Source organism: Cervus elaphus, chromosome 20 (genome assembly GCF_910594005.1).
Source record: "Cervus elaphus chromosome 20, mCerEla1.1, whole genome shotgun sequence".
In the NCBI taxonomy this organism is placed as follows: Eukaryota; Metazoa; Chordata; class Mammalia; order Artiodactyla; family Cervidae; genus Cervus; species Cervus elaphus.
In genome coordinates this window covers 60,232,865-60,257,804 of record NC_057834.1, presented here as the reverse complement: position 1 = coordinate 60,257,804, position 24,940 = coordinate 60,232,865, and the positions used below count along the sequence as shown (strand labels likewise).

At 39.5% G+C, this 24,940-nt stretch overlaps 1 long non-coding RNA gene across 1 annotated transcript in view; it reads left to right on the top strand.

Moving 5' to 3' along the window:
• Positions 1-24,940, top strand: part of LOC122678245 — a 115,304-nt gene that overhangs the window by 65,727 nt on the left and 24,637 nt on the right. Inside the window, exons 3-4 of the long non-coding RNA XR_006336049.1 lie at positions 14,408-14,490; positions 19,809-19,881. This is a non-coding gene — a long non-coding RNA (uncharacterized LOC122678245). The remainder of the gene's footprint in view (positions 1-14,407; positions 14,491-19,808; positions 19,882-24,940) is intronic.

The following is a 24,940-nucleotide window of genomic DNA, read 5'->3' as shown; positions in this document are numbered from 1 at the left end:
CAGTCCCTTACAGTTGACAGCACAGAATGTGACTTGATCAACTGCTTGCTATTTTTACAAAAAGCAGCAGATTCCATTCTGTATTTTCACCGGTACTCCATTGCACATTAAAAAATACTTTGCATTTATGTTTCATAATATAAACAAGAGGTATATCACCCATCAAATAGCTCATCTGAAATGTATTATCACTCTTCTTGGAATATGATGTTACCACCTAAATTTCTGGTTGTTTTCCAAGGGCCTTAAAACATAATTCTAAATGCATCTGAATAACACACTAATAATTCAATATAGTAAATGTTTTGAATACTTAATACATGCTGAGGGGGAAAAGAAACATTCTGAGAGCTATAGAGCATACAGGGGTGGATAAGACAAGGCCTGTCCTAAAAGAGCCCTAGTGAAAGAAAGAGATAAGCAAATAAACATCTGGAAGTGAACTGTGTGCTGAGATAGGCAGAACCGTAAGACAGTGAAAGCACAAAAGAAAGACTGGCCCGTTCTTATTAGGGTAGACAGCAAAGTCACCCTACAGAATGTAAGACAATTAAACGGTGTTTTCCAGCATTGCTTGAACCCTGTACCTTACTTCAAGAACTGACACCAGTCAAAGTAAAATAAATGAAATAAATTTATGGAGGAATCATGGTTTGCAATGTGGGCACTTGATAGTTCTACTCATGACTATTTTCAATTCCAGGGTCCAACAGAGGATAATACATTACACTGAACAATTCATTGTTGTTGTTCAGAAACTAAGTCATGACAGACTCTTTGAGACCCCTTGGACTACAGCATGCCAGGCTCCCATGTCCTTCACTATCTCCTGGAGTTAGTTCAAATTTATGTCCATTGATTCAGTGATGCTATCTTACCATCTCATCCTCTGCTGCCCTCTTCTTCTCCTGCCCTCAATCTTTCCCAGGATCAGTATCTATTCTGGTGAATCAGCTCTTCACATCAAGTGGCCAAATATTGGGACTTCAGCTTCAAGATCAGTTCCTCCAGTGAATATGCAGGGTTGATTTCCTTTAGGATTGACTGGTTTGATCTCCTAACAGTCCAACGGACTCTCAGAGTATTCTCCAGCAACAATTCAAAAGCAGCAATTCCTTTGCATGCTCAGTCTTCTTTATGTTCCATCTCTCACAATGAATACTGGAAAAACCGTATCATTGACTATATGGATCTTTGTCAGCAAAGTGATACCTCTGCATTTAAATATGCTATCTGGATTGGTCACAGCTTTTATTCCAAGGAGCAAGCATCTTTTAATTTCATTGCTGCAATCACTGTCCACAGTGATTTTGGAGCCCAAGAAAATAAAACCTGTCACTGTTTCCACTTTTTTTCCACCTCTATTCGCCCAGAAGTGATGTGATCGGTTGCCATGATCTTAGTTTTTGAATGCTGAGTTTCAAGACAGCTTTTTCATTCTCTTCCACTCTCATCGAGAGTTCCTCTTCATTTTCTGTCATTAGAGTGATATTTCTTCTGGCAATCTTGATTCCAACTGGTGATTCATCCAGCCCAGCATTTTGCATGATGTACTCTGCATACTCTCCTTTGGGGATTGGTCCACCCTCACACCTCGAGGGTATACTGTCCTTTGTTTTTTGAATGAAACTCTGAGCTGTAATCGAGCTGTAACACTGGTCCACCATTTCAAATCTTTGCTGTGCCATGACCTGGATATAACCTGGCTGAAGCAACCCTGGCTTGGCCCCCATGAGGCAGAGGCAAAGCACAGCAGAAAACTCACACTGTGAAAGCTGAAAGCAATGGAAACCCAGCACAGAGGAAGTGACGAGAAGCCCAGCATGCTGGAAATGGGGACAACAAAAACAAATTCAGCAGAAAGCTCACACAGCTCAGTCTCAGATTCCAGAAGACCTCTGGTTAAGGCAAGCAGCAGTGGTTGCAATTGAGGGACTCTGGCAGGGGCTACTCCCCAGTGTATCCTTGAGAACCCCATGAACAGCATGAAAGGCAAAAAGAGAGGACATTGAAAGATGAACTCCCCAGGTCAGTACGTGCCCAATATGCTACTGGACAAGAGTGGAGAAATAACTCCAGAAAGAATGAAGACATGGAGCCAAAGCAAAAAAAAAAAAAAAACAAAACACCCAGTTGTGGATGTGACTGGTGATAGAAGTAAAGTTCAATGCTGTAAAGAACAATATTGCATAGGAACCTGGAATGTTAGGCCCATGAATCATGGTAAACTGGAAGTGGTCAAACAGGAGATGGCAAGAGTGAACATCAACATTTTAGGAATCAGTGAACTAATATGGACTGGAATGGGCAAATTTAACTCAGATGACCATTACATCTACTACTGTGGGCAAGAATCCCTTAGAAGAAATGGAGTAGTACTCATAGTCAACAAGAGTCTGAAATGCAGTTCATAGGTACAATCTCAAAAATGACAGAATGGTCTCTATTCATTTTCAAAGCAAACCATTCAATACCATAGTAATCCAAGTCTATGCCCCAATGAGTAATGCTGAAGAAGCTGAAGTTCAACAGTTCTATGAAGACCTACAAGACCTTCTAGAACTAACACCCCAAAAAAGGGGTCCTTTTCATTATAGGGAACTGGAATGCAAAAGTAGGAAGTCAAGAGATACCTGGAGTAACAAGCAAATTTGGTCTTGGAGTACAAGATGAACCAAGGCAAAGACTAATAGAGTTTGGCAAAGAGAACGCACTGCTCATAGCAAACGCCCTCTTCCAACAACACAAGAGAAGACTCTACACATGGACATCACCAGATGGTCAATACTGAAATCAGATTGATTATATTCTTTGCAGCCAAAGATGGAGAAGCTCTATACTGTCAGCAAACACAAGACTGGGAGTTGACTGTGGCTCAGATCATGAACTCCTTATTGCCAAATTCAGACTGAAATTGAATAAAGTAGGGAAAACCACTAGACCATTCAGGTATGACCTAAATCAAACCCCTTACAATTATCCAGTGGAAGTGACAAATAGATTCAAGGAATTATATCTGATAGACAGAGTGCCTGATGAACTATGGATGGAGGTTCATGACATTGTACAGGAGGCAGTGATCAAGACCATCCCCAAGAAAAAGAAATGCAAAAAGTCAAAATTGTTGTCTGAGGAGGCCTTACAAATAGCTGAGAAAAGAAGTGAGATACAAAGGAGAAAAAGAAAGATATACCCATCTGAATGCAGCAGTCCAAAGAATACAAAGAGATAAAAAAGCCTTCCTCAGTGATCAGTGCAAAGAAGTAGAGGAAAACAATAGAATGGGAAAGACTAGAGATCTCTTCAAGAAAATTAGAGATACCAAGGGAACATCATGCAAATTGGGCACAATAAAGGACAGAAATGGTATAAACCTAACAGAAGCAGAAGATATTAAGAAGAGATGGTAAGAATACATAGAAGAGCTGTACAAAAAAGATCTTCTTTACCCAAATAACCAGAATGGTGTGATCACTAACCTAGAGCCAGACATCCTAGAATGCCAATCAAGTGGGCCTTAGGAAGCATCACTAACCAAGCTAGTGGAGGTGATGGAATTCCAATTGAGCTATTTCAAATCCTAAAAGATGATGCTGTGAAAGTGCTGCACTCAATATGCCAGCAAATTTGGAAAACTCAGCTGTGGCCACAGGACTGGAAAATGTCAGTTTTCATTCCAATCCCAAAGAAAGGAAATGTCAAAGAATGTTCAAACTACCACACAATTGCATTCATCTCACACACTAGCTAAGTAATGTTCAAAATTCTCCAAGTCAGGCTTCAACAGTACATGAACCATGAACTTCCAGATATTCAAGCTGGATTTAGAAAAGGCAGAGGAACCAGAGATCAAATTGCCAACATCCATTGGATCATCAAAAAAGCAAGAGAGTTCCAGAAAAACAGCTACTTCTGCTTTATTGACTACGCCAAAGCCTTTGACTGCGTGGATCACAACAAAATGTGGAAAATTCTTCAAGAGATAGGAATACAATGCCACCTGACCTGCCTTCTGAGAAATCTGTATGCAGGTCAAGAAGCAACAGTTAGAACTGGACATAGGAAAACAGACTGATTTCAAATCGGGAAAGGAGTACATCAAGGCTGTATATATTCAGCCTGCTTATTTATTTTGTATGCAGAGTACATCATGTGAAATTTCAGGCTGGATGAAGCACAAGCTGGAATCAAGATTACCAGGAGAAATAATCACTAACCTCAGATATTCAGATGTCACCACTCTTATGGCAGAAAGTAAAGAACTAAAGAGCCTCTTGATGAAAGTGAAAAGAGGAGAGTGAAAAAGTTGGCTTAAAATTCAACATTCAGAAAACTAAGATCATGGCGTCTGCTCCCGTCACTTATGGCAAATAGATGGGGAAACAATGGAAACAGTGAGAGACTTTATTTTGGGGGGGCTCCATAATCACTGCAGATGGTGACTGCAGTCATGTAATTAAAAAATGCTTGCTCCTTGGAAGAAAAGCTATGACCAACCTAGACAGTGTATTAAAAAGCAGAGACATTACTTTGTCAACAAACATCCGTCTAGGCAAATCTATGGTTTTTCCAGTAGTCATGTACGGATGTAGGATTCAGACTATAAAGAAAACTGAGTGCCAAAGAATTGGTGCTTTTGAACTGTGGTGTTGGTGAAGACTCTTTTGAGTCCCTTGGAATGCAAGGAGATACAATCTGTCAATCCTAAAGGAAATCAGTCCTGAATATTTATTGAAAGGACTAATGCTGAAGCTGAAACCAATACTTTTTTTTGTTTGTTTTGTTTTGTTTCCAGTATTTTATTTTATTTTATTTTATTAGTTGGAGGCTAACTATTTCACAACATTTCAGTGGGTTTTGTCATACATTGATATGAATCAGCCATAGAATTACACGCATTCCCCATCCCGATCCCCCCTCCCACCTCCCTCTCCACCCGATTCCTCTGGATCTTCCCAGTGCACCAGGCCCGAGCACTTGTCTCATGCATCCCACCTGGGCCGGTGATCTGTTTCACCATAGATAATATACATGCTGTTCTTTCGAAACATCCCACCCTCACCTTCTCCCACAGAGTTCAAAAGTCTGTTCTGTACTTCTGTGTCTTTTTCTGTTTTGCATATAGGGTTATCGTTACCATCTTTCTAAATTCCATATATATGTGTTAGTATGCTGTAATGTTCTTTATCTTTCTGGCTTACTTCACTCTGTATAATGGGCTCCAGTTTCATCCATCTCATTAGAACTGATTCAAATGAATTCTTTTTAACGGCTGAGTAATATTCCATGGTGTATATGTACCACAGCTTCCTTATCCATTCGTCTGCTGATGGGCATCTAGGTTGCTTCCATGTCCTGGCTATTATAAACAGTGCTGCGATGCACATTGGGGTGTACGTGTCTCTTTCAGATCTGGTTTCCTCAGTGTGTATGCCCAGAAGTGGGATTGCTGGGTCATATGGCAGTTCTATTTCCAGTTTTTTTAAAACAGTGTGGAGATTTCTTAAGAAACCAATACTTTTTCCACCTGATGTGAATATCTGACTCATTGGAAAAGACCCTGATGTTGGGAAAGATGGAGGGCAGGAGGAGAAGGTCATGACAGAGGATGAGATGGTTGGATGGCGTCACCGACTCTATGGACATGAGTTTGAGCAAGCTCCGGGAGGTTGGTGTTGGACAGGTAAGGCTGGCGTACTGCAGTCCACAGGGTCACAAAGAGTTGGACACGACTGAGCAGCTGAACTGAACTGACTCTGCATATAAATAAGTGGGGTGATAATATACAGCCATTTCATACTTTTTTTCCAATTTGAAACAAGTTAGTTATTCTATGTCCGTTTCTAACTGTTGCTTCTTGACCTGCATACAGGTCTCTAAGGAGACAGGTAAGATTGTCTGGTATTCCCATCTCTTCAAGACTTTTCCACAGTTTGTTATGATACACACAGTCAAAGACTTTAACATGGTCAATGAAGCAGAAGTAGATGTGTTTTTTTTTTGTTTTTTTTTTTTAACTCCCTTGCTTTCTCCATGGTCCAACAAATGTTGGCAACTGGATCTTGATTCCTCTGCCTTTTCTAAATCCAGCTTATGCATCTGCAATTTCTTTGTTCACAGACTGCTGAAGCCTAGTTTGAAGGACTTTGAGCATAATCTTACTAGCATATGAAATGAGCACAATTATTTGATAGTTTGAACATTCTTTGGCATTGTCTTCCTTTGGGATTGGAATGAAAACTAGCCTTTTCCACTCCTCTGGCCACTGTTGATTTTTCCAAATTTTCTGACATACTGAGTGCACCACTTTAACAGCATCTTCTCTTAGGATTTTAGATAGTTCAGCTGGAATTCCGTTACCTCCACTAGCTTTGTTCGTAGTAATGCTTCCCAAGGCACCTTGACTTCACATTCTGGTATGTCCAGCTTTTGGTGCATGAGCACATCACTGTGGTTTGTAAGTCTTTAAGATCTTTCTTGTATAGATTTCCCATATTTTCTTGCCACAGTCTCTTAATCTCTTCCACTTCTGTTATGTCCTTACATTTTCTGTTCATTGTGCCCATTCTTGCACGAAATGTTCCCTTGATATCGCCCATTTCCTTTAAGAGGTTTCTAATCTTTCCCATTCTATTGTTTTCCTCTATTTCTTTGATCATTTAAGACAGCCTTCTTATCTCTCCTTGCTACTCTCTGGAACAACGCATTCAGCTGGGTATATCTTTCCTTTTCTCCCTTACCTTTCACTTCTCTTCTTTCCCCAGCTATTTTTAAAGCTTCTTCAGACAACTACTTTCCTTCTTGCATTACTTTTTGTTTGGGATGGTTTTGGTCACTGCCTCCTTATACAATGTTATGAAGCTCTGTACATAGTTCTTCAGGCACTCTATCTACCAGATCTAATCCCATGAATCTATTTGTCATCTCCACTGTATAATCACAAGGGATTTGATTTAGGTTATATCCGAATGGCCTAGTGGTTTTCCATACTTTCTTCAATTTAAGCCTGAATTTTGCAATGAGCTCTCCTTATGAGCCACCATCAGCTTGTTTTTGCTCACTGTACAGAGTTTCTCCATCTTTGGCTGCAAAGAACATATTAAAAATGATTTCAGTATTGACTATCTGGTTATGTCCATATGTAGAGTCATCTCTTGGGTTGTTGGAAAAGGATGTTTGTGATGACCAGCGTGTTCTCTTGACAAAATTCTGTTAGCCTTTAGCTTGACTTTGGAGTCCAAGGCCAAACTTGCCTGTTATTCTGGGCATCTCTTGACTTCCTACTTTCACATTCCAATCCCCTGTGATGAAAAGGACATCTTTGGGGGGGGGTGGGTAGTGTTAGTTTAGAAAGTGTTATAGGTCTTCATAGAAATGGTCGATTTCAACCTCTTCAGCATCAGTGGTTGGGGCATAGACTTGGATTACTGTGATGTTGAACGGTTTGCCTTTGAAATGAACTGACATTTCTCCATCCATTTTGAGATTGCAGCCAAGTACTGCATTCCGGACACTTTTGTTGACTATGAGGGCTACTCCATCTCCATCTCTACTCTTCTTGCCCACAGCAGTAGATATAATGGTCATCTGAGTTAAATTCTCCCATTCCCATCCATTTTAGTTCAGAGATTCCTAAGATTTTTATAGTCAATCTTGCCATCTCTTGCTTGACCACATCCAATACACCTTGATTCAAGGACTTAACTTTCCAGGTCCCCATGCAATATTGTTCTTTATAACATCAGACTTTACTTTCACTACCAGAAATATTTACACTCTGCATTATTTCTGCTTTGGTCCAGCTGCTCCATTCTTTCTGGAGCTATTAATAATTGCCTCCCACTGCTTCTCAGTAGCATATTAGACATCTTCTGACCTGGGGAACTCAACTTCCCTTGTCGTATCTTTTTGCTTCTTCCTATTGTCCATGGTTGTTCTCCAGGCTTCCCTGTTGACTGAGTGGTAAAGAATTTGCCTACCAATGCAAGAGATGCGGGTTTGATCCCTGGGTCAGAAAGATCCCCTGGAGAAAGAAATGGCAACCCACTCCAGTATTCTTGCCTGGAAAATCCCATAGACATAGGAGCCTGGCAGGCTACAATCCTTGGGGTGGCAAAGAGTAAGATATAACTTAGTGACTAAATAACAGCAACAACAAAATGGTGTTCTCCAGGTAAGAATACTGGAGTAGGTTGTCATTTTCTCCTCCAGTGGGCCACATTTTGTTAGAACTCTTCACTATGACCTGTCCGTCTTGGGTGGGCCTGCAAGGCATGGCTCCTAGCTTCATCAAGTTACATAAACCGCTTTGCATGCCAAGGCTATGATCTATGAAGAGGACACTGAAGAATACTGAACAATAATAGTAGCAAATTGCAACCACTGCCACTATTATTACCCCTGTATTAATACTACTACTAATAATAATCTCTAACATTTGCATAATTCTTTGCAAAGTAGTTACATATTTCATTCCAATTTTACCCTGTATTTGGTATTCTTAATTTAGTGCCAACTAAGGAAAGTGAGGTTCAGACAAACCCAATTTGCAAAGTTAATTCTTTCCATAGTAGAAATGGGAAGAAAGCATCAATAGCACTGACACTTACTTTCCCAAAAGTGATGAAGCAACAGAAAACAGAAAGCTATTCTACATCCTCCAGATGCTTCACCCAACTAGTGTCCTAGGTCCCACTGTACTTGTTCTAAACTACTTGAAAAAATTAGTTAATGTTCTCATTTGCATCAATTAACATTCTGAGAACTCTAAAAAATGCTGTTCATAAGCTGTATTTATACATTGCCTTTCCTTTTTTCACATTTTTAATTATGAAAGTAAAATATGCTCATTAACAGCAAGTAAAAATATAGACAAATATTAAAGGGAGAAAAAATTAATCCAAAACCTTAAAATCGAGAAACAATCAGCTGATGATATATTAATATTTCCTTCCTTCTCACCTGTTTTCCTTTTTGTTTGTGTTTGTGCATGTATTTTTATTAGGGCATATGTTGTATAAACAGATATGCTATGCTGCACTTAATTTTATTAATTTGGGAGGAACAACACTGCATTTATAGAATATATCCAAAAATAGTACAGAGAGTTCTTATAAACCCTTCATCCAGCTTCCTTTAGTTAACATCTTATGTAACTATGGTCTATTTTTTAAAATTAAGAAATTATAACTTTGTTGTTGTTCAGTCGCAAAGTCATGTCCAGTGCTTTGTGACTCCATGGACTTCAGTATGCCAGGCTTCCTGGTCCTTCACTATCTCCCAGAGTTTGCTCAAAAATTATTCACTAAACCACTTATTTTCTTCAGATTTTACCAGTTTTTTCATGAGCATTCTTTTCCACTCTATGACAAAATCCACCACGTCATATTTATCCGTCATGTCTCCTTGGTCTCCTCTGATTTGTGACAGTTTCTCTGTCTTCCTTGTTTTTCCTGGTCTGGATACTTTGAAGACCACGGGTTCCGTATTCCATAGTTCAGTTCAGTTCAGTCGCTCAGTCATGTCTGACTCTTGCAACCCCATGGACTGAAGCATGCCAGGCTTTCCTGTCCATCACCAACTCCCAGAGTTTATGCAAACTCATGTCCATTGAGTTGGTGATGCCATCCAACCATCTCATCCTCTGTCGTCCCCTTCTCCTCCTACCCCCAATCTTTCCCAGCATCAGGGTCTTTTCTAGTGAGTCAGTTCTTCACATCAGGTGGCCAACGTATTGGAGTTTCAGCTTCAGCATCAGTCCTTCCAATGAATATTCAGGACTGATTTCCTTTAGGATAAGACTGGTTGGATCTCCTTGCAGTCCAAGGGACTCTCAAGAGTCTTCTCCAACACCACAGTTCAAAAGCATCAATTCTTCAGCGCTCAGCTTTCTTTATAATCCTACTCTCATATCCATACATGTCTACTGGAAAAACCATAGCTTTGCCCTCAATTTGGATTTTTAATATTTTCCCATATTTAAAGCCCTTCTCATCACATTCAGTCAGGGAGTGCATGATGTCAATATAACTTATCACTGGTGACGTTAACCTTGATCTCTTGATTAAGGTGGTGTCTGTCAGGTTTTTCACTGCAAAGTTACTATTTTTCACTCCACATACTCTTCTCTTTGAAAAGTGAAAGTGTTAGTCGCTCAGTCATGTTCCAACTCTTTTCCACCCATGAACTTGTAGCCTTCCAGGCTCCTCTGTCCATGGAATTCTCCAGGCAAGAATACTGGAGTGGGTTGCCATTCTCTTCTCCAGTGGATCTTCCTGATCCAGGGATCGAACCTGGGTCTCCTACACAGTAGGCAGATTTTTTTACCATCTGACCCACCATGTAATTAATTATTCACTACACCCAGCCCACCCTAAAGATATAAGAAATTAAGCTGTACCTCCTAAAGGAAAATTAGTTATATATATTATTTGGAATTTTTTCTAAGAATGATTTGTCTCTTCATTGTTTATTTCCATCAGGATGAATTAATGAATAGTTATTTTACACATTGAGTTAGACTACTTCTTGTTGTTGTTGTGTAGTTTGGCCCCAATTTGGCTACTGAGAGCTCTTTCATGTTGGCTCTTCTGTCCTTTTGAAATACCTAATCCTACTTTTTTGTTTGTTTTTGAACACTTTCTGAATTTCTGGCATTACAAGATGTTCCAGGCTTCTCTTGTGTATTTCCTACCCCAGCCATAGATTTAACCATTTCTCCAAGAGGCCTTGATACCCTTTATTCAAGAATGGTGTTAAAAATTAAGACCTGGGTTCTAGGTATTAATCACTTAAATGGAAACACAATGTTATTGACCAAGTACATTATAGTACAAGTAAGCATGAAATCGAACAACCTGTGATTTGATCTACCATTGTTACTTCCCCCCCCACCACTAAAAGTATAATCTACATAATATAGTACACTGGTTAAGAGCTCAGGCTCTGAAACCAAGGACCCTTGGTTATATACTAGTTCAGTCATCTACTTACTGTGTGACCTTGGGCACGTTGCTTAAACTTTCTATGTCTCAGTTTTATCATGAAACTAGCAATAATACCTATCTCATAGTGTAATTGTGAGGTTAGTATAGGATAATATTTGCAAAGCATTGGAGTGGTACCTGGCATTCATTAATTGCCATATAAATGTTAGAGGTTATCACTGTTATTTCGACAACTTTAACCAAGTGCAATACTAAAAAATCAACATTCACTAACAGCCAACCCTTATTGAGTCTATCTTATGAGAAAGACACTCATTAAGCCTATCCATGAAGTATACCTATTTTTAAGTGAAATATTTATTATTAACTATTAACTTAAATTTGCTTTAATGGGCATATTTAACTCTTTTTTTTAAAATGTCTACATTAGATTTTCCATCAAAACTTCACATGGGAAGAAAATCTCCAAGATGACCTCCATGGATTCCTTTCCTCACTTTGTATGCATGTTACCTCCCACATAGAGAAGCAGAATCTAGCTCTCCTTCTCTTGAGCTCAGAATTTTCCTAGTAATTTTTTTAACCAATTAAATGCAGCGAGAGTAACATTCTTGATCTTTTGAAACTAAATCTTTTAAGAAGTTTTGGTGCTTCCATCTGGCGATCTTGAAGCCCTTATTTTGGGGATGACCATCTCAGAATCAAGCTGCCATGAAGAAGCCTAAGCTTCATGGAGAGACCAAGTGTAGGCACTCAGGTTGACAATGTCAGTGGAGTTATCAGCTAACAGCCAGCATCAATTGCCAACTATCTGGGATACCCTGCTCATCTTAGTCAAACTTCAAATGACTATAGACCCAGCTGAAAACCAGTGCCATCATATGAGAGATCCAAAGCCAAATTGTATAATGTTTAGACAGCCTACAGAACTGTAAGCAATAATAACTTATCGCTTTAAGCCACAAAGTCTTTGGGCTCTTTGCTGTGTAGAAATAAGTAACCAAAACAGATAACCTCTTCAATTTTTATACTCAACCATTAATGAGCAACTTTGTTCACACAAGCAAAGGTAGCAAATATTATTAAGATTATTAATAGTCTTCTGACTGGTGAATGGAATTCTCATCATTGCCAGAATTTGGAGCATATTTTTTCTTTAGTATGGCACAAAACCTAGGGCTTCTCTGTTGGCTCAGCAAAAAAAAATATTCCTGCCAATGCGGAAGACTGGGGTTCAATTGCAGGGTCAGGAAGATCCCTGGGAGAAGGAAATTGCAACCCACTCCAGTATTCTTGCCTGGGAAATCCCATGGACAGAGGAGTCTGGCAGGTTCCTCTGTCTTGGGGTAGCAAAAGAGTCATACATGACTTAGTCACTCAACAACAATGTGAAATCTAACAACTCTTTTTTTTTCCTTTCATTCACCAAAGTAATTTTGAAAAATCTTGTGATAATCTATTTGGATTTCAAATCCAATACAACTTTTTCATATCAAGTATTTCAAAATGATGATACAGCCAAATGTTCTACTGTATGCTACTGATTCTTCATTATGATTAATATTATAATATCTACTAAGTATTATTAGCAAAATATTTTTCACTTGATGTTTTCAAGATTTGATTTTCACTTGAGCTATAAACTCTTTATGTATTAATGTTTTCATGGAGTCCTTTGAGCATAACCTAATATAGCATAAATAATTTCATAGAGAAAAGTTGTTTCTTGGTCATTAATTCAATAATTATTTGTCTAGACCCTACTATATACCAGGCATGGATCTCTGCCAGTGACCAAAATGTGCAAAGACCCCTGCCCTTAAGAAGATTACATTTCAATAAGACAACACAGTGTGTGTATGCTCAGTCACTCAGTGGCTCAGTTGTGTCCAACTCTTTGTGTTCCAATGGACTTTAGCCCACCAGGCTCCTCTGTCCAAGGAATTTTCCAGGCAAGAATACTTGAGGGGGTTGCCATTTCTTCCTCCAAGGAATCTTCCTGACCCAGGGATCAAACCTGCATCTTGTGTGGCACACAGTAAACTATTAATATACAAATAATAAAAATTAAGTTGCTAATGTATTAAGAGATGATATATCAATTTGCTAGGCATCCCACAACAAGGTACTTAAAAAACAATCATCTGTCAGTTCTGAAGGCTAGAAGACTAAGATCAAGGTGTAGGCCAGACCCTCTGAGGGCTAGTGAGAAAGAATCTATTTCAAGCTTCTCGTCTAGCTTCTGGAGGTTTGCAGGCAATCTTTGGCATTCCTTGGCTTGAAGACACATTACCATGATCTTTGCCTTCATCTTCACATGGCTTTCTTTCTCTGGGTGTGTCTGTGTCCTAACCCTCTGTTTATAAGGACACCAGTCATATTTGACTAGGGGCCCACTCTATTTCAATTTGACCTCATCTTAACTAATTATATCTACAGTGGCCTTATTTTCAAATAAAGTCACATTCTGACATAATGAGAGTTAAAACTTCATCATATGACTCTTTTTTGGAAGAACTTAATTCAATTCATAGGAGATTATATGTGCTGTGGTATAAAGAAAGTAAATCAGGTTGGAGGGATGGAGGTGAGGAAGATAGGTTGGTATACAAAATTTGAATGATCAGGGCAGGCCTTATCAAGGTTTAAAAGAGAACTTATGTAGCAGAGAAAGTTAGCCAAGCAGATATTTAGGGAAAGAGCCTTACAGGCAGATGAGAAAGCCATAGGAAAGGCCCTTGGCCATAGCCTGTCCTTGAGCTAGAGGAATAGAGGGAAGTCAGTGTGGTTGGAGTGGAGCACATGAGAGAGTAGTAAAGAATGAAGAGCCAACTCATGAAAAGCTTTGCAGTGCATCATAAATTTTGGCTTTTACTTGGAGTTAAAGGAGATTTTGAAGAGGATGATGCAGCTGATTTCTGTTTTACAAGGATCTCTCTGGCTGTTGTGTAGAGAATAGACTTATGGTGGGTAAGGACAAAAGCAGAAACACCTATTAGGAGGCTCTTTCAGTCATCTAGACTCAAGGTATGGGGTCTAAGGCCAGGGTGATAATGATGAAAGCATGGGAAGTGATCAAAGTCTGCATTTATTTTTAAAGTAGAACTGACAAGACTTCCTCACAGTCTAGAATGTCATTTGATGGGGAAAAAAAGACAGTTCAAAGTTGGCTCTGAAGTTTTTGATTGTCCCAAAGAAAGAAAGTGTTGCTCCCAACTTAGTGAAGGAGGAGAGTTGTTGGCGAAGCAGGTTTGTTGTAGGCAGACTCTAAAACAACTCTTAATGAACCGTATTTCTTGGAATTCATGTTCTTGTGTCTGACTCTCCCTTCAGTGTGGATTGCAGCTAGAGAATTGTTTCATGAGATATATTACAGCAAAAGTGATGGGAAGTCAACTCTTACACTAAGTTAAAGAAAAACCACGGCTTCAGTCTTTAATACTCTCTCTCACCCTTCTTAGGGACACCAGCTGCCATGATGAGCCTCTGTAATGTGGAGAATTCATGTGGTCAGGTACTGAGGGAGGCTTCTGGTCAAGAGCCGGTGAGCAGCTAAGGTCTAACTACAATAGCCCACAAGGAGGACAATCCTTCCGACAACCACAGGAGTAGATTTAGAAGTGAATCTTCTCCTTGTCAAGCCTGCAGATGAGACCAAGCCTGGTCCACAAGCATGACTTCAATCAAGCTCATGACTGACCTTGATCCCAAAGGACCCAGCTAAGCCATGTCTAGATTTAAGACCTATAGAAACTGTGAGATAATGAATGTCTATTTTTTTAAGCCAGGAAGTTATGGCACAATTCATTATGCAGCAATGGATAAGTAAACCACTCTTTAAAAGCTCAATGCTGTTTTTGAAAAAAATAGTCACAATGCTTTTTAGGTAAGATACCAGTGAATTTTCTCACAACCATTGATTCATTTACTAATATTCTGAGCAAAAAAAAAAAAAGAGAGAGAGAGAGAGATACTTAAAGTGAAAGAGGAGAGAATTTTAGGGACTCTCCAATGCAGATTTGAAGAGATTCTCATTATATTGTTTAATGAGAGCTTAATATTTTTACACTATTAAGTTTATCTTGGGAGTATGACAGCTCTCCAACTTTAATCAGAAGTTTGTCCATTAGGATGAGAAAACATATGAATGTAAAAATCATCTAAATAGAAAGTCCTTAAAGGAACCGCAGGTTATGAAACCTCAAAAAAAAATGCATTTTCAAAAAAAAAATTTATATCATCTACATTCTTAATAAAATTTAAAGACATATTTTCTAAAAATATGAATAATTAAACATGTATTATACAAAATAAGAATAAAGCATTTTATTTTCTCAATTAAAAATTTGAAAATTTTCACATTAAAATATTCTTGATAGTCAAACTTATGTCAATATGCTATATATTGATATTTATGTATTCTAGAGTCCCTTTTTAAAATCAAATTAATTGAAAAAGGACCTGAGGGAATTCCCAAGAAGGCAAAGTACAGAGACCTGAACTCACCTTCTCTCACAACAAAATTACAACTATCTACAGAACTATCTATGAAAAGGGCTTCCCAGGTGGCACTAATGGTAAAGAACCCAACCCCACCCCCACCCCCACCAGTGCAGTAGATGCAAGAGATGCAGGTTCGATCCCTGGATCAGGAAGATCCCCTGGAGAAGGGCATGGCAATCCACTCCAATATTCTTGCCTGGAGAATCCCATGGACAGAGGAGTCTGGCAGGCTGCTGTCCAACTGGTCACACAGATTAGGCCACAACTTAAGTGACTTAGCACACATGCATATCCATGAAAAAGATGGGACGCTCCCAGGAAAGATCTTCTATGGCTAAAGATTAAAGGAGGAACCACGAGACAGGTAGGAGGAGTGGAGTCATAGTATAGTCAAGATCCATACCCACTGGAGCGGCGGCCCACAGACAGGAGAATAATTACAACTACAGGGTTCTCCCCAAGGAGCAAGGGGTCTGAGCCTCACTTCTGGTTCTATAGCCCAGGGGCCCTAACCAGGAAGACGAGCCCCCACAACATTTGACTTTGAAGGCCAATAGCTTATTTCAGGAATTCCAGAGGGCTGTTGGAAATGAGACTCCACTCTTAAAGGGAGCACAGAAAATCTCACAAACTGTGGACTAGTGAAGAAGCAGTAATTGGAGAGGAGCCTAGGTCAGACCCACCTGCTAATCTTGGAGAGTCTCCTAGAGAAGCAGGAGGTAACAGGAGCTCATCCTGGAGATCTGGACACTAGCAGCAGGCATTTTGGGAGCTCCTTTTACCATAAAAACACCGGTGCTGGCAAGCACCATTTTGGAATCTTCTCTTTAACTTATTAGCCTCAGGACCCAGCCCTGCCCATGCTCACCAGCCTGTAGCACCCACTGCTTCTCTACCCTTGCACCACACCGCCAAGTCTTTCCCAAAAGTACATCACTGCTTCAGGGGTTATTTTCAACTCTACCGCACAAACTACCAGCTCTTTAACTCTCTGATTGGATCCTACTGTGCCCATGATACATGGTTTCTAGGAATCTGTGGGTTGTTCTGGATGCTATCATGAAATACCACAGACAAGGGGCCTTAAACAACACACATTTATTTATCACTTTCTGAAGGTTGGAAATCTGACGTCAGAGTGCCATACATGCTCAGGTTCTTGATAAGGGCCCTCTTTCTGGTTATGTATCATAGCCTTCCCTTGGTGTGTACAAGCAGAGAGTCATTGCATGTCTCTTCTTTCTTGTTTAAGGCATTAATCCCATCATCAGGTCATGATTTTATTTAAACCAAGTTACTTTCCAAAGGCTCCACCTCCAAATAGCATCATACTGGAGATTAGGGTTTCAATTTAGGAATTTTGTGGGAACACAGGCATTCAGTTTATATCAGAACTCTAGAATAACTAATATGGAAGAAGGTGGCTGTAACAATTTAGCTTTAAGAAGTATAGGAGATTGTATTGATTAGATGACATCCACCAGGCCTTGGGGAATAAGCAAGCCTGTCTCAGAGAAAGAAAACAAGAAAAATAATTTAAGCCTCATTGCAAACATGTATTCTACAGATTCTCTATTCCGTTCCATCAAAATGTACACACCAGAGTGGCTGGGCTTCTCTCAGAGGAATGGGAGAAAATAAATATGATCAAAGCAGTTGCTGGAAACACTAAGGAGTGTAAAGTCAGGAAGAGAGGTAGTGTCATTTGTATTTTGGAGGGAAGAGGGATTTCCAAGGTGGCACAATGATAAAGAATCCACCTGACAATGCAGGAGATGCAGGAGACAAGGGTTTGATCCCTGGGTTGGGAAGATCCCCTGGAGGAAGAAATGGCAACCCACTCCAGTATTCTTGCCTGTAAAATTCCTTAGACAGAGGAGCCTAGCAGACTACAGTCCATGGGATCACAAAGAGCTGGACATGATTGAGCAAGTGATCATGAGCGCACAAGGCACTCCCAAGTAGAGACTGGGCGACGTAGGTCCAAACAGCTTTTCATTCACCCCAAATCCTAGTGAACACTAATTTTTTGTGTTATCACTATTAAACTTCCCCTGGTCTCTTAATTTGTTAATATCTCTCTTCAAGCCTTCCAAGAAATAACATTTAAGTTAGAATTTGAGAATAGATTTACATGTGTTCCCCATCCTGATCCCCTCTCCCGCCTCCCTCTCCATCCCATCCCTCTGGGTCTTCCCAGTAAATCCATGGCTGATTCATGTCAATGTATGGCAAAAACCACTACAATATTGTAGTAATTAGCCTCCAATGAATAAAAATAAATGGAAAAAATAAATAAATAAAATTTTTTAAAAAAGAATTTGAGAATAGAATAATATACCAACTCCCAAAAAAGTGCATAAAGGAGAAGGAAGAAAAGGAGAAAACAGGTATAAAAGCAGAACACTCTAGACTGAAAAGGAAGAGTAGATTTAATGGTCCTGAGGTGAGAAGGATCTTGGTTTTAAGAAAAATACAAATTAAGGTAATACTTTCAAAGAGGTCATAGAGGATAAACCAGAGGATGGATCACTGGCTTTGAGATTGGAAGGAATAGGAGAAAATGGTAGGATCTTTAAGAATTACAATGAAAACAGATACCCAAATTCATCAGTCTTTAAAGTCATCATATTTGGCAGCAAACTTTGACCAGACTTTTCAAAAACTAGAAGCAGCATAATAAATATTTTCATAATTAGGTAGCTTTTGCTATATGTTATCTGGCTTACGTTGTATTAGCACAATTTAAAAGCAAAAATAATGAAATGGCTACTCGATGCTACTTTCTAGCAAAAGAGACAAGTTGTGGTTTAACAGTTCAACAAGTTTTTTATTTTTCAACATGTTTTCATCCTCTGACCAAGTTAAAAATCAGCTATAAATGCTCAGAAAGCTCATCACTCAGTAGAGATGTGAACGTATCTAATCAAAGGAAGAGGAAAAGTACAGGAGTGCATGAGAAATGTAAGGTGATGTTTAAAGGAAAGAGAATGCAAGGAGATGCTGTTCTCAGAACTTCAAAATCCCCTTGGGATCATTTAACACAAATGATATGTCAGTAATTAAAGTTCTTTTAAACATCATTTACATCCTCACTCCTAACATAAAATCCTCTACAGTAACTGTAAGACTCTGTCACATGATTATGTATCAGTCAGTACAGGTGACATGGCAAAAAAGATCACCACTATTCAGTCATCACCTAGGAGACACTGTTAAATTTTTAAAAATATAATGAGTGGGTGGAAAGTTAGAAGGGTATTGTCTAGCGTAATGTGAAAAAGTCTTTCATACAGGACAAAACATGTTTTAATTCATTGTTGAAGGTGAAAGCTATTCACACACTATCCTGGTAGTTCAGCTGGTAAAGAATCAGCCTGCAATGCAGGAGATTCTGGTCCTGATTCTGGGTCAGGAAGATCTATGGAGAAGGGATAGTCTATGCACTCCAGTATTCTTGGGCTTCTCTAGTGGCTCAGCTGGCAAAGAATCCGCCTGGAATGAGGGAGACCTGGGTTGGGAAGATCCCCTGGAGAAGGGAACAGCTACCCACTCCAGTATTCTGGCCTAGAGAATTCCATGGACTGTACAGTTCATGGGGTTGCAGAGTTGGACACAACTGAACAACTTTCACTTTCATTGCAGTAGCAAATTCATGCAGTTTGAAGATTTGCATATCACTTATCCCAGTCTTTTTTTAAATCATAAGTAACTTTGCCTAAAGAACAAATGCTCTGATAAATACTTTTATGCTGATTGTGAGCACCATACTAGTACTTATTAAACCATGGTTTGAAGACAGAAACTTTTATCACTCTTCAACTGGTAATTTTTAAATATTGTTTTTATATTAATCAGTTGTTTTATCAAGTTAATCTGGATAGAGTTTTGATCAAAGATGGTGTAGATTTCTGATGTGTAATGAAATAAACCAGTTTTCAAATCTAAAATTCCTTTTTAATAAAGGTATTATGAAGCGACTTCACACACACGCACTCATAACTACACTTCCCTGGTGGCTCAGTGGTAAAGAATCCGCCTGCCAATACTGGAGACACAGGTTACATCCCTGGGTCAGGAAGATCCCCTGGAGGAGGACATGACAACCCACTCCAGTATTCTTGCTTGGGAAACCCCATGGACAGAGGAGGCTGGCGGGCTATTGTCCATAGGGTCACAAAAGAATCAGACATGATTTAGTAACTAAACAACAAAAAAAAACCCACAACTACACAATATTGTATTTTTGAGGATCTGCTCTCAGGGTCTACAGAATATAAACAATGATTTATTTGTGTGATGTTTATCTTTCCACTAAAGTACATTTAATGAAAAGATGCTGCATTAACTATTTTCCAGATTTCAATTCAAACACATTTACTGAGCACCTGCAAGGATTAAGTCTTTCTGGAGTGTATAGGATCCCACAAAGGTGAATGAGACTCCTTCTGCTTTAACATCTCACATTCCAGAAGGCGAGCTAAGATATACACTTAAAGAACAATAATATAAATAGAATGTGGGAACAGCTAAAAAGAGATATATGAACAATTGTCAAGGGAACATAAAAGGACCAGAGATTAATGGCTGCTAAACCCAAGTTCAGTTCAGTTGCTCAGTCATGTCCGACTCTCTGCAACCCCATAGACTGCAGCACACCAGGCTTCCCTGTCCATCACTAATTCCTGGAGCCTACTCAAACTCATGTCCATCGTGTCAGTGATGCTATCCAACCATCTCATCCTCTGTCATCCCTTTCTCTTCCACCTTCAATTTTTACCATCATCAGGGTCTTTTCCAATGAGTCAGTTCTTCACATCAGGTGGCCAACATATTGGAGTTTCAGCTTCAACATCATACTTGCAGTGACTATTCAGGACTGATCTCCTTTAGGATGGACCGGTTGGATCTCCTTGCAGTCCAAGGGACTCTCAAGAGTCTTCTCCAACACCATAGTTCAAAAGCATAAATTCTTCAGTGCTCAGCTTTCTTTATGGTCCAACTCTCACATCCATACATGACTACTGGAAAAACCACAGCTTTGACTAGACAGACTTTTGTTGGCAAAGTAATGTCTCTGCTTTTTAATATGCTCTCCAGGTTGGTCATAGCTTTTCTTCCAAGGAGCAAGTTCTTTTAATTTCATGCTGCAGTCACCATCTGCAATGATTTTGGAGCCCCCCAAAAATAAAGTCTCTCACTGTTTCCATTGTTTCCCCATCTATTTGCCATGAGTGATGGGACCAAATGCCATGATCTTAGTTTTCTGAATGCTGAGTTTTAAGCCAACTCTTTCACTCTCTTCTTTCGCTTTCATCAAGAGGCTCTTTAGTTCCTCTTCACTCTCTGCCATAAGGGTGGTGTCATCTGTGTATCTGAGGTTATTGATATTTCTCCTAGCACTCTTGATTCCAGCTTGTGCTTCATCCAGCCTGACATTTCGCCTGATGTACTCTGCATATAAAATAAATAAGCAGGGTGAATATATACAGCCTTTATGTACTCCTTTCCCTATTTGGAACCAGTCTGTTTCTCTATGTCCTGTTTTAACTGTTGCTTCTTGACCTGCATACAGATTTCTCAGGAGGCAGGTCAGGTGATCTTGCTTTTCCGTCACTTTTAAGAATTTTCCACAGTTTGTTGTGGTCCATACAGTCAAAGGCTTTGTTGTAGTCAATAAAGCAAAAGTAGATGTTTTTCTGGAACTCAGTTGCTTTTATGATGATCCAGCAGATGTTGGCCATTTGATTTCTGGTTCCTCTGCCTTTCTAAATCCAGCTTGAACATCTAGAAATTCATGGTTCACATACTGTTGAAGCCTGGCTTGCAGAATTTTGACCATTACTTTGCTGGCATATGATATGAGTGCAATTGTGCGGTAGTTTGAAGATTCTTTGGCACTGCCTTTCTTTGGGATTGGAATGAAAGTGCCTACTTGAGAAAGAAAAGGGCTCAAAAGGCTTCTTGGAAACAATGCATTTAAATTGTAGGGGTGCATTTTCTAAGTCATACATCAGTCTTCTTTAAATATAGTTTCCTTGCGTCTGCATCTAATATTTATCTCACAGATTTGGGATATAAGGAGTTTCATATAACCTAACTCTTTATGCAGTTACAAAACAGTAAAATTATTATTGTATCATTATTTTTGCTATGTCCACAGCCCTGTGCCAAGCACTACTAAGATTGTAAAAGCTGTGCCAGTGTTGCCTTGAAAATCTCAGACATATGGGATAGGTAGAGACAAAATACTACAAAACACATAAAGATGAATAATACAAGGAAACAGATAATTGGTGTTGCTGGTGACTTTCTGTACTCCCCATAGATTAGCCAACACCAGGGCCCCAGGTATAGACTTCTGCATGGGCCCAGCATGCCAGGCAAGAGCCTCCATTTATACTCTGGCTCCAAGTAAAAACCACAAATATTAAGGGTGGGCCTATTATTCACCTGAGGACTCATAAAACAGTTGCAAGATTTCTCATGCCCATCTTTAAAGCAGGAATCCCAAGATACTCTATTGTACTGGATGTTTTCAAAGAGACTAGGAAAACAAAAACGAAATACCAAGTTGACTCTCCAGTTCATTTGATGTCCTCTAATAACATCACAGGCTACTGCTTATCTAACAACTGTTAAATAATGCATCTTTTTATATAACAAATCACTGAAGGTGAGAAGTAACCTTCTTCCAAACTGTAAGTATTTGAAAATCCACAAACCTGTGTTGGACACATAATATGTGCCAGTTTGTTTCCTATTTTAGATCTTATCCTGAAAAGAAAATTAAGCCCCTCACTTTTTTTAACATGAAAAGAGGTTTTCATGAGATGACCATCTGCTCCCCAAAGCTACCTGCATTGCCTTAAGTCTCCAGGAGTGTTAAGTAGAGCAAGGTGGGGGAAGTATGGAGCAGAGGTGACTGGAGGGAATACACACAAGACAAAAACCCTAAGTGTTTCCTGGGTCTGCTTCCCTTTCAGCAGCTGAGATTACTCTCAGTCCATGTGAACAACATAGAGTGCCCAAAACTACTCTGAGGAACTCTGCAGGGTTTGTTTTAAAACTTGCCTCCCCGAGCCTACCGGCTTCCTGAAAGTTTAATGCTCCAGGGAAGTGCATCAACTCAGGAAGCTAAGCTCCCCTTTAGGGTATTGAAACAAACGATTACATAGTGATGGCCAAAATGTCAGAAGGAGTTAATGTACCCTCCCAAAGTGCCCAAGTCTTACAAGAGACTGTCTTCAGAATATTGGTCCCAATGAGCAGGAATAGATTCATAAAGCAAAGTGAAACTAAAAGAATGTAAAGAGAAAGAAAGAAAAAGAATGGCCCAAAAGATACACTTGAGTAGAATAATGTTTAGCTTAATAAATAATGCACATCATAAAATATGTATTTATTTAGTAAACATCTAGTATATATACCACAATATCAGTCACAGAAATCGCCCTGGTTTTGCAACTGAATAATAAATATAGCACCTTAAAATATCTGACTGCCAACTTGTATAAAAGAATGAAGCCAGCACATACTGACCTCAGACTCCACAGCCTTCTCCTGCCTCTGGGGAAGAAGACACAGCGGATGCTGAGTGATGAGGCCGTGGAAGTAGCCGCAGCACATTGAGGCTCTGAATAATGGATATCCTTGGTGGAGGCTGCAAGTCGCCATGGGAGGAGAGGAAGGTGATGAAGAACCTTAAGGGTCTTGCTGTGACCAGGGGAAAAACCAAGAGAGATTGGCAATAAATCTTTCAATACCCAAGAAAACTGGCTACCAAATAAAGGATTTCATCCATTTTAGCAGAAAAGCATTTATCCTCTTGCTGTATAGTCGCTCATGTGAAATGAAAATATTAATGGTATTAGATCCAGTCTGAGAAAGATAGACCGATATCACCCATTTGAAACCATTAGTTGTTTAACCCTGGCTTGCAGATTAGCACAAATTAATTGACAGAGCGGGCTCTTCCGGGAATGTTCAGAATGCTTTCCAAATAGTTCAACTGAGACATTTTATTGATCATAAAGGGTTCCTAATGCAAATGGAGGAATGCTGAGGTGGCACTATTGTCGACAATAGGCTGCAGTTTACAGCGATAAACTCCCCGTCTCCTATCAAGCCTTCAGCACGCTGTTCACTGAGCAGCCCTTATCTTCAAACGCTGACACATGTAATCTAACATTCTCACTTTGCCACAGTCAGAGCAATTGCTTGACAATATGATTACAATTTCCTGTCAGCTCACGCATGGAATATTTCTGTGAGCTTTCAACAATTGCAAAATATTTTGATTTTGAAATGATAGGAATCCATGAAGAAAAAAAAAAAGTCTTCAAAATATTGATTTCTGATAAGAAATCAAGATCTGCATAAAGGAAATTGCTTAAGTATCTATGGGCTTCCCTGGTGGCTCAGAGATTAAAGCGTCTGCCCGCAGTGCGGGAGACCTGGATTCTATCCCTGGGTCGGGAAGATCCCCTGGAGAAGGAAATGGCAACCCACTCCAGTACTCTTGCCTGTAGATTCCCATGGATGGAGGAGCCTGGTAGGCTACAGTCCACGGGGTCGCAAAGAGTCGGACACGACTGAGCGACTTCACGTAAGTATCTATGCATAAGGATGTGTTGGAGTACAGAGATAAGGGGAGACTATCATAATATGACGAAAAAGACAAGGACTTGGGTTGTGGAAACTACTGAAGGAAGCAGAGTTTGTTACAGAAAAACCACCATCTGTGGCCAATGGCCTGATGGAGGTAACTGAATCACCTCTGTTAATCCAGGGTAGAATGCATGTTTCTGAATGTCATTTCAAACACCCTCTTCTTCCTTCAACCCAATAAAGGTTACTCATTGGTAGAAATCTTGGAGGAAATGGAAATGAAAAAAGAAATGTCATCACTTAGAAGGCAAATATCTTTTAGTTTAATAAATAACATGTGTATGTATTTAAACAAATTAATCTCAAACACTGAAGATCATACATTTCTGGAAGAATTTTTGCCCCTTACTCTAAATTGGAGAGAGAGTTTTTCACTAATTGAGTAAGGCTGGCTCCTTGTGACCCCGATAGAGACATGAAATAGGGTTTATCTGAATTGTTGACCTTTCCCCCTGAAATGAGAATGTGCTAAAGAAAGACCTCCACATTCTTTTTTGTTCCCTCAGAAACAAGTCATTCAAATGATTACTACCAGCATTTTAGGCACTTCTACTGGATGGTCTCTGGGTTGGGAAGATCCCTTGGAGAAGGAAATGGCTACCCATTCCAGTATTCTGGCCTGGAGAGTTCCATGGACTGTATAGTCTATAGGGTCACAAAGAGTTGGACACAACTGAGTGACTTCACTTCACTGGATGGCAGTTGTCTACCACATAATACAAAATGGAAATTATTTCCACAAATGAATAATATAGAAGTGGGCAAAGGATTAGACTGAAAAGATCATGGAATTTTAAATGGAGGAAAATGCTCTGAAATGA